The sequence below is a fragment of the Bison bison genome, unplaced genomic scaffold (genome assembly GCF_000754665.1).
Source record: "Bison bison bison isolate TAMUID 2011002044 unplaced genomic scaffold, Bison_UMD1.0 scf7180017864020, whole genome shotgun sequence".
Classification (NCBI taxonomy): domain Eukaryota; kingdom Metazoa; phylum Chordata; class Mammalia; order Artiodactyla; family Bovidae; genus Bison; species Bison bison.
Window position 1 is genome coordinate 245,507 of NW_011494592.1, and position 10,157 is coordinate 255,663.

The 10,157-nt window shown below is 40.1% G+C and overlaps 1 protein-coding gene across 1 annotated transcript in view; it reads right to left on the bottom strand.

Moving 5' to 3' along the window:
* The window catches only part of EIF2AK3 (eukaryotic translation initiation factor 2-alpha kinase 3), an 81,274-nt gene that overhangs the window by 40,630 nt on the left and 30,487 nt on the right, over nt 1-10,157 (bottom strand). The window lies entirely within an intron of this gene.

The window sequence follows — 10,157 nt, forward strand, 5'->3', positions numbered from 1 at the left end:
ATGAGAGTTCTGTGACTAAGTGTGTTCAAGCAGAAGTTACTGTAGGAGTTCTTATGGTGATTACTATGCTAATGGATAATGTAATTTTCTAGTAAAGGGACAGTTTATGCAGCACTTTCCAGGCCTATTTTATCCAAGCCAGTTACCATCAATGATTCAGGTCTAAGGAACATAGGTTGATTTAAGCAGCATCCCACTCTTTCTTTCATTCAATTTCTCAGATCTGCTATGAGCAAGAAGCCTGGTAACCAAGCTTAATGATTTCATGCTCTTAGTTGTCCTTCCTTCTTTTAACAACGTTTATGGAGGGCCTATTACATGTCATAGGAAATACTGCCGTGGTCTCATGCCTGATGTACTTTGGCCTCTGGAGCAGCATATGAAGTTGCACAGCTTATCAACCAAAAGCAATTTAAAAGAACCACCTGTCTCTCCTGGGGCCCACAGGTACACTCCAGTATGGTTTTCATAGGAAACAGAATAGGAAAGACTAGAGATCACTTCAAGAAAATTAGAGATACTAAGGGAATATTTCATGCAAAGATGGGCTCAATAAAGGACAGAAATGGTAGGGACCTAACAGAAGCAGAAGATACTAAGAAGAGGTGGCAAGAATACACAGAAGAACTATACAAAAATGATCTTCATGACCCAGATAATCAGGATGCTGTGATCACTCACCTAGAGCCAGATATCCTGGAATGTGAAGTCAAGTGGGCCTTAGGAAGTATCACTAAGAACAAAGCTAGTGGAGGTGATGGAATTCCAGTTGAGCTCTTTCAAATCCTAAAAGACGATGCTGTGAAAGTGCTGCACTCAATATGTCAGCAAATTTGGAAAATTCAGCAGTGGGCACAGGACTGGAAAAGGTCAGTTTTCATTCCAATCCCAAAGAAAGGCAATGCCAAAGAATGCTCAAACTACCGCACAATTGCACTCAGCTCACATGCTAGTAAAGTAATGCTCAAAATTCTCCAAGCCAGGCTTCAGCAATACGTGAACCATGAACTTCCAGATGCTCAAGCTGGATTTAGAAAAGGCAGAGGAATCAGAGATCAAATTGCTAACATTTGCTGGATCATCGAAAAAGCAAAAGAGTTCCAGAAAAACATCTATTTCTACTTTACTGACTGCCAAAGCCTTTGACTGTGTGGATCACAATAAACTGGAAAATTCTGAAAGAGATGGGAATACCAGACCACCTGACCTGCCTCTTGAGAGATCTGTATGCAGGTCAGGAAGCAACAGGTAGAACTGGACACGGAACAGACTGGTTCCAAATAGGAAAAGGAGTACGTCAAGGCTGTATATTGTCACCTTGCTTATTTAACTTATATGCAGAGTACATCATGAGAAACACTGGGCTGGACGAAGCACAAGCTGGAATCAAGATTGCCTGGAGAAATACCAATAACCTCAGGCATGCAGATGACACCACCCTTACGGCAGAAAGTGAAGAACTAAAGAGCCTCTTGATGAAGGTGAAAGAAGAGAGTAAAAAAGTTGGCTTAAAGCTCAACATTCAGAAAACTAAGATCATGGCATCTGGTCCCATCACTTCATGGGAAATAGATGGGGAGACAGTGGAAACAGTTGCTGACTTTATTTTTGGGGGCTCCAAAAATCACTGCAGATGGTGACTGCAACCATGAAATTAAAAGACGCTTACTCCTTGTAAGGACAGTTATGACCAACCTAGACAGCATATTAAAAAGCAGAGACATTACTTTGTCAACAAAGGTCCGTCTAGTCAAGGCTATGGTTTTTCCAGTAGTCATGTATGGATGTGAGAGTTGGACTATAAAGAAAGCTGAGCGCTGAAGAACTGATGCTTTTGAACTGTGGTGTTAGAGAAGACTCTTGAGAGACCCTTGGACTGCAAGGAGATCCAACCAGTCCATCCTAAAGGAAATTAGTCCTGAGTGTTCTTTGGAAGGACTGATGTTGAAGATGAAACTCCAATATTTTGGCCACCTGATGCGAAGAGCTGACTCATTTGAAAAGACCCTGATGTTGGAAAAGATTGAAGGCAGGAGGAGAAGGGGACGACAGAGGATGAGATGGTTAGATGGCATCACCAACTCAATGGACATGAGTTTGGGTAAACTCCAGGAGTTGGTGATAGACAGGGAGGCCTGGTGTGCTGCGGTTCATGGGGTTGCAAAGAGTCGGACACGACTGAGCGACTGAACTGAACTGAACTGATTACACGTCAGGGACTATTCAGTTGCTTAGGATACACAAGTAAGCAAAACAAAAAGAAAACAAAAACACCTGCCAATGTGGCTCTCAAACTCTGGACTGGGGAGTTAAATAACATAATAAATAATTACAGACTATGTTAGGGGATAAATGCCATAAGGAAAAAAAATAGAACAAGATGAAGGAGGAAGGGAAAGTATATGCATAGGAGGGGAAGGGACTGTCATTAATGGTTAAGTTCAGGGCAGGCTCCCATAGAGAAAGTAACATCTGAGCAAACTCTAAACACAAGTACTAACTCTGATGATATAGGGGAACAGCCCTTGCAAAGGTCTTAAGCAGGAAGTACACGGTGACAGCGGAGGGGAACAGGCTGGAGAGGCAAGGATGGAGAGCAAGCGGAAAGCCCAAAACTGTGGTGGCTGTGGACAGTGGAGGTGATGCCGGTGGTTAGATTAGGGATGCGATTGGAAGGTAAAGCCAGTAGGATTTCATGGTGGATTCCCTGTACACACGAGCGAAAGAAAAGAGCCCAGGATGACTCTAAAGGAGCCCAGGATGACTCTAAAGGTTTTGGCCAAGAACACCTTGTTTCTGGAGAAAGAGTTTAAATTAGTACATGCCTTTGTGACACTGGCCTTTCAGCATTAACAAATAGACGCAACTCAGGAATTCCCTGGTGGTTCAGTGGTTAGGACTTGGTGCTGTCAGTGCTGGGGTCCAAGTTCAATTCCTGGTCAAGGAACTAAGATCCTGCAAGCCATGTGGTGCAAAAAAAAAAAAAGGACACAGCTTGACTTATTTCAGCTAATGCCACAACTATTTTCCTGACTGTGAAGGCTCAAAACTTTGGAAAAGGGGCTATGAAAGAAGTATGAGTTTAAAAACCAAAAGCCTCCAAACAAATGTCGATATAAATGTAAAAAAAAATTTTTTTTTCTCTATGGACTTCTTTGTTCCTTAAGCAGCAGAATCTTTTCTTTAAAGAGATACTTACAGGGATATTTTAAAGAGATCCTTTTCTGTCACAAAGAGTTTTAAGTGTTGTTCAGTTAATATGTTCTTTCCCCCACCCCCTACCCCCAGGTTTGTCCCACACTCCTGGAGTTCTAGAAAACAGGTTGAAAAACACGACTCTAATCCACTTCTTTCCTTCATTTCGTAGTTCAAATCCTTATATCTCTGGTTTGAACTATTATAATAATCTCTTCACAGGTCTTAGCTGGAAATTTCCTCAACCTAACCTCTGTGTATCTTCTAGATTAATCTCTAAGTCAGTTAAGCTTGTTATGACACTATTCAAAAATCCTCAATAGCTCTCCATTATCTTCTTACTAAAGACCCCAAATCCTAAGTCCAACATTCAAAGTCCTCTAAACACAACCTCATACAACCTTCTCCTCCTTGTCTTTCTTTTTTTAATTTTCTAATTTTTTTTTCCTCCTTGTCTTTCACCTTTCCCCACGTGGGTGGAAATCAGGCATCATTACTTAGGCAGGATATTTAATGTTATTACTGTTATTGTTCACTTATGTCATTGTCAATGTCATTCATTCTCCCTGGAACACCCCAGTACCAACTCTGCCCACTGAAATCCCATTCGGCCTTCAGGCTAGCATCGCTTATATTTTTCCTTTGAAATCCAAGAAAATTTTAGCAGTGGAAGTTCACTGACCGAAGTCTTCCTACTATACTTTTTGCTGTGACTATACTGAGGCAATATTACAGTCTCCAAAAGTGTTCACTGTACTGTTAAATGTTAAATATGTTAATGTGTACGTGTTTATGCTTATACAGTGGCTGTAAAATTAATGCACTCAAACCTAGTGGGCAGACTCTATCAAACTCCGTTCCCTCAGCAAGAGAACAAAGGCCTCTGAGAGACATGGCTGACTCTTGGGCTGGGGCAAGGCAGGTAGAAGGTGAATCTTTAATATCTTATTGGTCTGAAAAGTAAGAATATATACAAAAAAAAAGATGGAAACATGTCACTGACCACATCTGGAACTGAAGCACCAGAATGATTAACTACTGAATTATAAAGCATTGAAAAAAAAATAAGGAATTTATGAGTCCATATTGTTAACAAATAGATAAAATAAACAACATATGGGAGAGAAGGGAATGCTTTTACTGCAATAAAATGCCAAGAGTCTACTGATATATTTGAAGGGAGGACTGCAGTTGGAAAAATTAGCATCTTGCAGTCATCACAGTTAAGACTGTGTCAGGCAAAAATCAGCCATGGTGTGAAATCTAGGGGTAATTTTGACGAGGAGCAGGATATCTGCATGGTCCTAAAGTATCTTCCTGTGCTTCCCTGGTGGCTCAGTGGTAAGGAATCCAACAGCCAATGCAGGAGACGCAAGTTCAATCCCTGGGTCGGAAAGATCCCCTGGAGGAAAAAATGGCAACCCAGTCCAATATTCTTGCCTAGAGAATTTCATGGACAGATAAGCCTGGCAGGCTCTAGTCCATAGGGTCGCAAAAGAGTTGGACATGACTTAGCAACTAAACAACAACAAAGTATCTTCCAAACTGCTTATGAGTAACAGTAGATTAAAAACAAAAAAACAGAAAAGTCATTATATAGCGGAGAATTTAGACAATACCTTGACCAGATGATCAAATGAGTTTGATAGACAGGAAACCCTAAGAGAAGGTTACCTACACAGCATTCTGAACCAAGAATGCACAGCCTGGATCTAATCATCAGGAAACATCAGACAAGCACAAAAGAAGGAAAATTCTATTTTATTTTTAAGTAAAAAGCCAGAGAGACAATATTTTTCAAAAATGTCAATGTTGTAAAAGATAGTGTCTGTGGGGAAAAAAATCCAGATTAAAAGAAGCTAATGTGACAAGTAACTGTACTACCTGACCCTAGACTAGATGCTACACTGGTAATGAAAGACACCATAAAAGACATTATTAAGTCAACTGATAAAACTGGAATATAGACGACTGATTAAAAGTTGATGACTATACTGTGGTTATGTAAGAGAGTATCTCTATTAAGAAATGCATGCTGAAGCATTTAGGAGTAAAGAGCTATAATGGATATTTCATTTATCTTTAGATATTTCAAAAAAAAAAAAGAGTATGTATGGGGGTTTGGGAGAGGAGAGATTACACATACAACTCAAATGATAGAGCAAATAAGTTTTGAGCAGATTAATCTGGGAATACAAGGGTTGGTTCTTTTTTTTTTTTTGGTACTACTTTTCATACCAAAACGTGTGCAACTTCTTGTACTGTGAAATTACTTCCAAATAAGAGATTAAAGAGAACAGATACTCAGCTTTGCAGCTGTAATTAAACTCAGAAGGCTATACCATGAAATTGAAGGTTCATCATAATTCTTGCTATTTAAAGATCTCCAACTATTTCTCTTTGTTTTTTAAAAATCTAAATTTGGGGAGACTTCCCTGACGGCTCAGTGGTTAAGACTCTTCCGCTCCACTGCCAGGGGCCTGGGTTCAATCCCTGGTCGGGAACTAAGATCCCACAAGCCATGTAGCACGGTCAAAGGTAAATAAATACATAAATAAAAATAAACATTTGATTTTTAATGAGCTCTCAAATGACACTGGCATGTATACATATACACCGCAAATTATCTTAGAATTTTAACATTACTATTTTATTCTTTGCTTTCTTCTATTTACTGATAACAGATAAAAAAATTCTAATTTCAAAAATCAAAGCTTTTCATCTTTTGAAGAATGTTCAACTCAAAGTTGTCATTAAGAACAGATTTAGGTCATGGTGAAGCTACCAAAGTAATCTCCCCTTTTAAGTTACACATTAGTCAGGAAATCAAGAGTTTATTGTTCTCTACCATCCACATTCTCTCTTCTATTTACTAGAACAATAAATTCAAACTATGATATAAAAATGATAATAAGGGACATCCCTGGTGGGCCAATGGCTAAGACTCCTGGCTCTCAATGCACGGGGTTTGAGTTCAATTCCTGGTCTGGGAACGAGATCCCACATGTTGCAACTAAAGATCAAAGGTCCTACATGCCACAACTAAGACTTGATGCAGTGAAATAATATTTTTTAATTATAATAAAAATAATGATAATAAAAACTTCAATAAAATGATAAAATTAAAAAACAGGTATTGTCTGGTAATGTCAACAGCAAGCACTGGCTGAGGACAAATAGGCAGAGCAGGTGTGTATCACTACAAGAAAGAGGAAGAGTGGTTGCTGGGTCTGCAGGAAACAAATAACATTTATTTTTACTTGTTTCCTCTTCCATTAAACAACTTCTCTTTCTCTAAACAAGCGGCAGGTCCTTAGGGAATGCAAAGGCTTCGAAGTGCAACCACCCTCAATCACTACCCCCCCACCCCCTACACACAAAAAAGAACAAACAAAAACCTCCATCAGATGAACAGGAGCTAAAGTTCACCTTTGCTTCCAAATGTAAAAGAAAGTAAACTTATCTGCAATTAAAAATACGGTTTAAACAACCAAGAAGATGTCATGTGATTGACCATATGGAGACAAACTGCCTTATTTTATTTGCCTTTTTTTTTTTTTTTGGACTTATTTTAAAAGAGGACAAAACCCAAAACAAAAAAGCATTATGATTCCAGCCTTGATCATGTCATATTTCTGGATGATGATTTTAAAGTTTACTTTCAAATAGCTGCTCTTCACTAATTGGCTGCTTATGAGTCATACTCACGGCTGCTAACCTCTGCACCAATCTTTGTGAAGTCTTTGAGGCTGCAGCTGTGAAAGCAGATGGCGCTTTTTCCTTGAGAGCCACAGAAGCGGTCGAGGCCTGCAGTTCAGGTAGAGAGATGACCTCACCTCTCAGAAAAGCATTACCTCACCCTCCCAGCATAGGAATGAGTCACCCGGAGAGTCAGCTGCAAATCTCTTGGTATAAAAAAAATGTAGGTTATGGTGATGCATTTTCACATTCCATCAGTTTGTCTCTGGAAGGAGCCATTTGTTCTGATTCACTGCTCTGCATCTCAGACTAATTACGTGCTTCGCTTCCCACTTCAGTCATTTTCAAAAAACACACATGCTTATTATTTGGGGGTGGTGGCGGGGTTTCCCTCTATTTGTTTTTTCCTGTGAATAATTTTAAAATAAAAGGTTTGTCAAATTGGCAGGCAAACTCGGTATCAAAGATCCAACCCCGGTCTTTAACCACCAAGTCACAAAGCAGCTTAGTAAAAGTAATTTAGTTACCATTTCTGATCAAAACCTGAATGGCATAATGCATACCAGTGGCACCCGGAATCAAGGACTGCTATTTGAAATCAGAATGTGAGGATAAGAACTCTGTTTTCAAGTGGCAGAAGGAACTTCAACTGAGAAAATAAAGGAACTGACTGAAAACAAAAATTCCTCTTATTTGAAAAAAACATATTTTCATTTGGTTCTTCGTTCTTTTTCTATGCGATCACCTCCCCACCCACCCAGCCCCAACCTCCCACCATCAACACATACACTTTGGGTGGGTAATATTCAACTTTAACTTAAAATGAAAGTTTTGAAACATCAAATGTAAAGAGATGACTATAATAAAACCCCATGTGTCTATGACCCAGTTTCAACAATCATCAGCATTTTGCTACTTTCCATTCATCTGCTACATCTATTTGTTAGGGCAGTATTTTAAAGTCAGTCACAGGCATCATGTCATTTCACCTACACATACTTCAGTATTTGCTGCTGAGAAATAAGTACCACGCCAAATGTTACATCTAACAGAATTAAGAGGAATTCCTTAAAAATCATCTAACATTCAAATTTCCCTGACTGTTGCAAAAACATACTATATAATTGGGGCTTCCTTGGTGGTGCTAGTGGTAAAGAACCCACCTGCCAAGGCAGGAGATGTGAGAGATGTGCGTTCAATCCCTAGGTCAAAAAGATCCCCTGGAGGAGGGCATGGCAACACACTCCAGTATTTCTGCCTGGGAAATCCCATGGACAGAGGAGCCTGGTAGGCTATATAGTCCATGGAGTCTCAGAGTCAGACACGACTGAAGTGACTTAGCACTCAGAACTATATAATTCATTTGCTCCAACAGGAATATAAAGTCCACATATCACATTTTATTCTTTTTGTCCCCTATCAGGCCCCTTTTACTCCCTTTTTCTCGCTTTGGTTTACTTGAGAAACCAGATTATTCATCCTACAGAATGTCCCTCAGTGTGGATTTTGCAAGTGACTTGTTACTTTATTCCCAGTATTTCTTTCCTTTCTTTCCTTTTCCCCCCCTTTTTCTTTTCAAAATTTATTTGGCTACGCCAGGTCTTGGTTGCAGTGTGTGCGATCTAGTTCCCCGACCAGGGATCAAACCCAGGCCCCCTTACATTGGGAGCATGGAGTCTTAGCCACTGGTCCACCAGGGAACTCCCTATTCCCTGTATTTCTTTAAAAGGTGTAATAAAAACTGGAGCTTTGATCTGATGCAGCTTTGATGTTTTGGGACAAGACTACCTCACAGGCTGTGCTGTATATTTCCTATTATATTAACAATCAAGGTCAGACATTCTCATTCATTTCTGTATCACCTATGACTGGTTTCTCACTATAAGTAGAAAGACTGCATAACCCACAAAGCCCAAGATATTTACTATCTAGCCCTTTACAGAAAAAGTTTGCCAACCCCTGAGTTATGTCATATGTGTTACTATTAATCAGTGGATTCAGTACAGTCAGTCTGGTCCCTCCATTTTAAAGAGTCCCATGAACTTTTCACCATTTCAGTATCAACTGAGGATCTACTACTTCAATAAAATGATAAAAGAATGACTTTCAATTCTATCATTCTTTCTTCATTTCTTAGCTAGAATTTTTCTAAAAAAGAACTTCCCTTGTTTGGCTTTAGATGCTGGATTTGCCTCTAGTTCCCTGATCAGGGATGGAATCTGGGCGTCCTGAATTGGGAGCTTGGGGTCTTAATGACTGGACCATAGGAAAGTCCCCTCCACAGCTATTTAAAAAGGTATGTCTACAATAAACGCTGGAGAGGCTGTGGAGAAAAGGGAACCCTCTTACACTGTTGGTGGGAATGCAAACTGGTATAGCCACTGTGAAGAACTGTATGGAAATTCCTTAAAAAACTGGGAATAGAACTGCCATATGACCCAGCAATCCCACTGCTGGACATATACCCTAAGGAAACCAGAAATGAAAGAGATACATGTACCCCAATGTTCACTGCAGCACTATTTACAATACCTAGGACATGGAAGCAGAGAAGGCAATGGCACCCCACTCCAGTACTCTTGCCTGGAAAATCCCATGGATGGAGGAGCCTGGTGGGCTGAAGTCTATGGGGTCGCTAAGAGTCAGACACAACTAGGTGACTTCACTTTCACTTTTCACTTCCATGCATTGGAGAAGGAAATGGTAACCCACTCCAGTGTTCTTGCCTGGAGAATCCGAGGGACAGAGGAGCCTGGTAGGAAGCCGTCTATGGGGTCGCACAGAGTTGGACATGACTGAAGTGACTTAGCAGCAGCCGCAGCAGCCGCAGCAGGACATGGAAGCAACCTAGACGTCCATCAGCAGACGAATGGTTAAGAAGTTGTGGTACATATACACAATGGAATATTACTCAGCAATAAGAAGGAACACATTGGAGTCAGTTCTAATGAGGTAGATGGACCTGGAGCCTATTATAAACAGTGAAGTAAGTCAGAACGAGAAACACAAATACAGCATATTAACACATATATATGAAATTTAGAAAGATGGTAACAATAATCCTATATGCAGGGCAGCAAAAGAGACACAGATGTAAAGAAGAGACTTTTGGACTCTGTGGGAGAAGGCGAGGGTGGAATGATTTGAGAGAATAGAACTGAAACGTGTATATTACCATAGGTAAAACAGATGACCAGTGCAAGTTTGATGCATGAAGCAGGGCACCCAAAATCATTTCCCTGAGACAACCCAGAGGGGTGGGG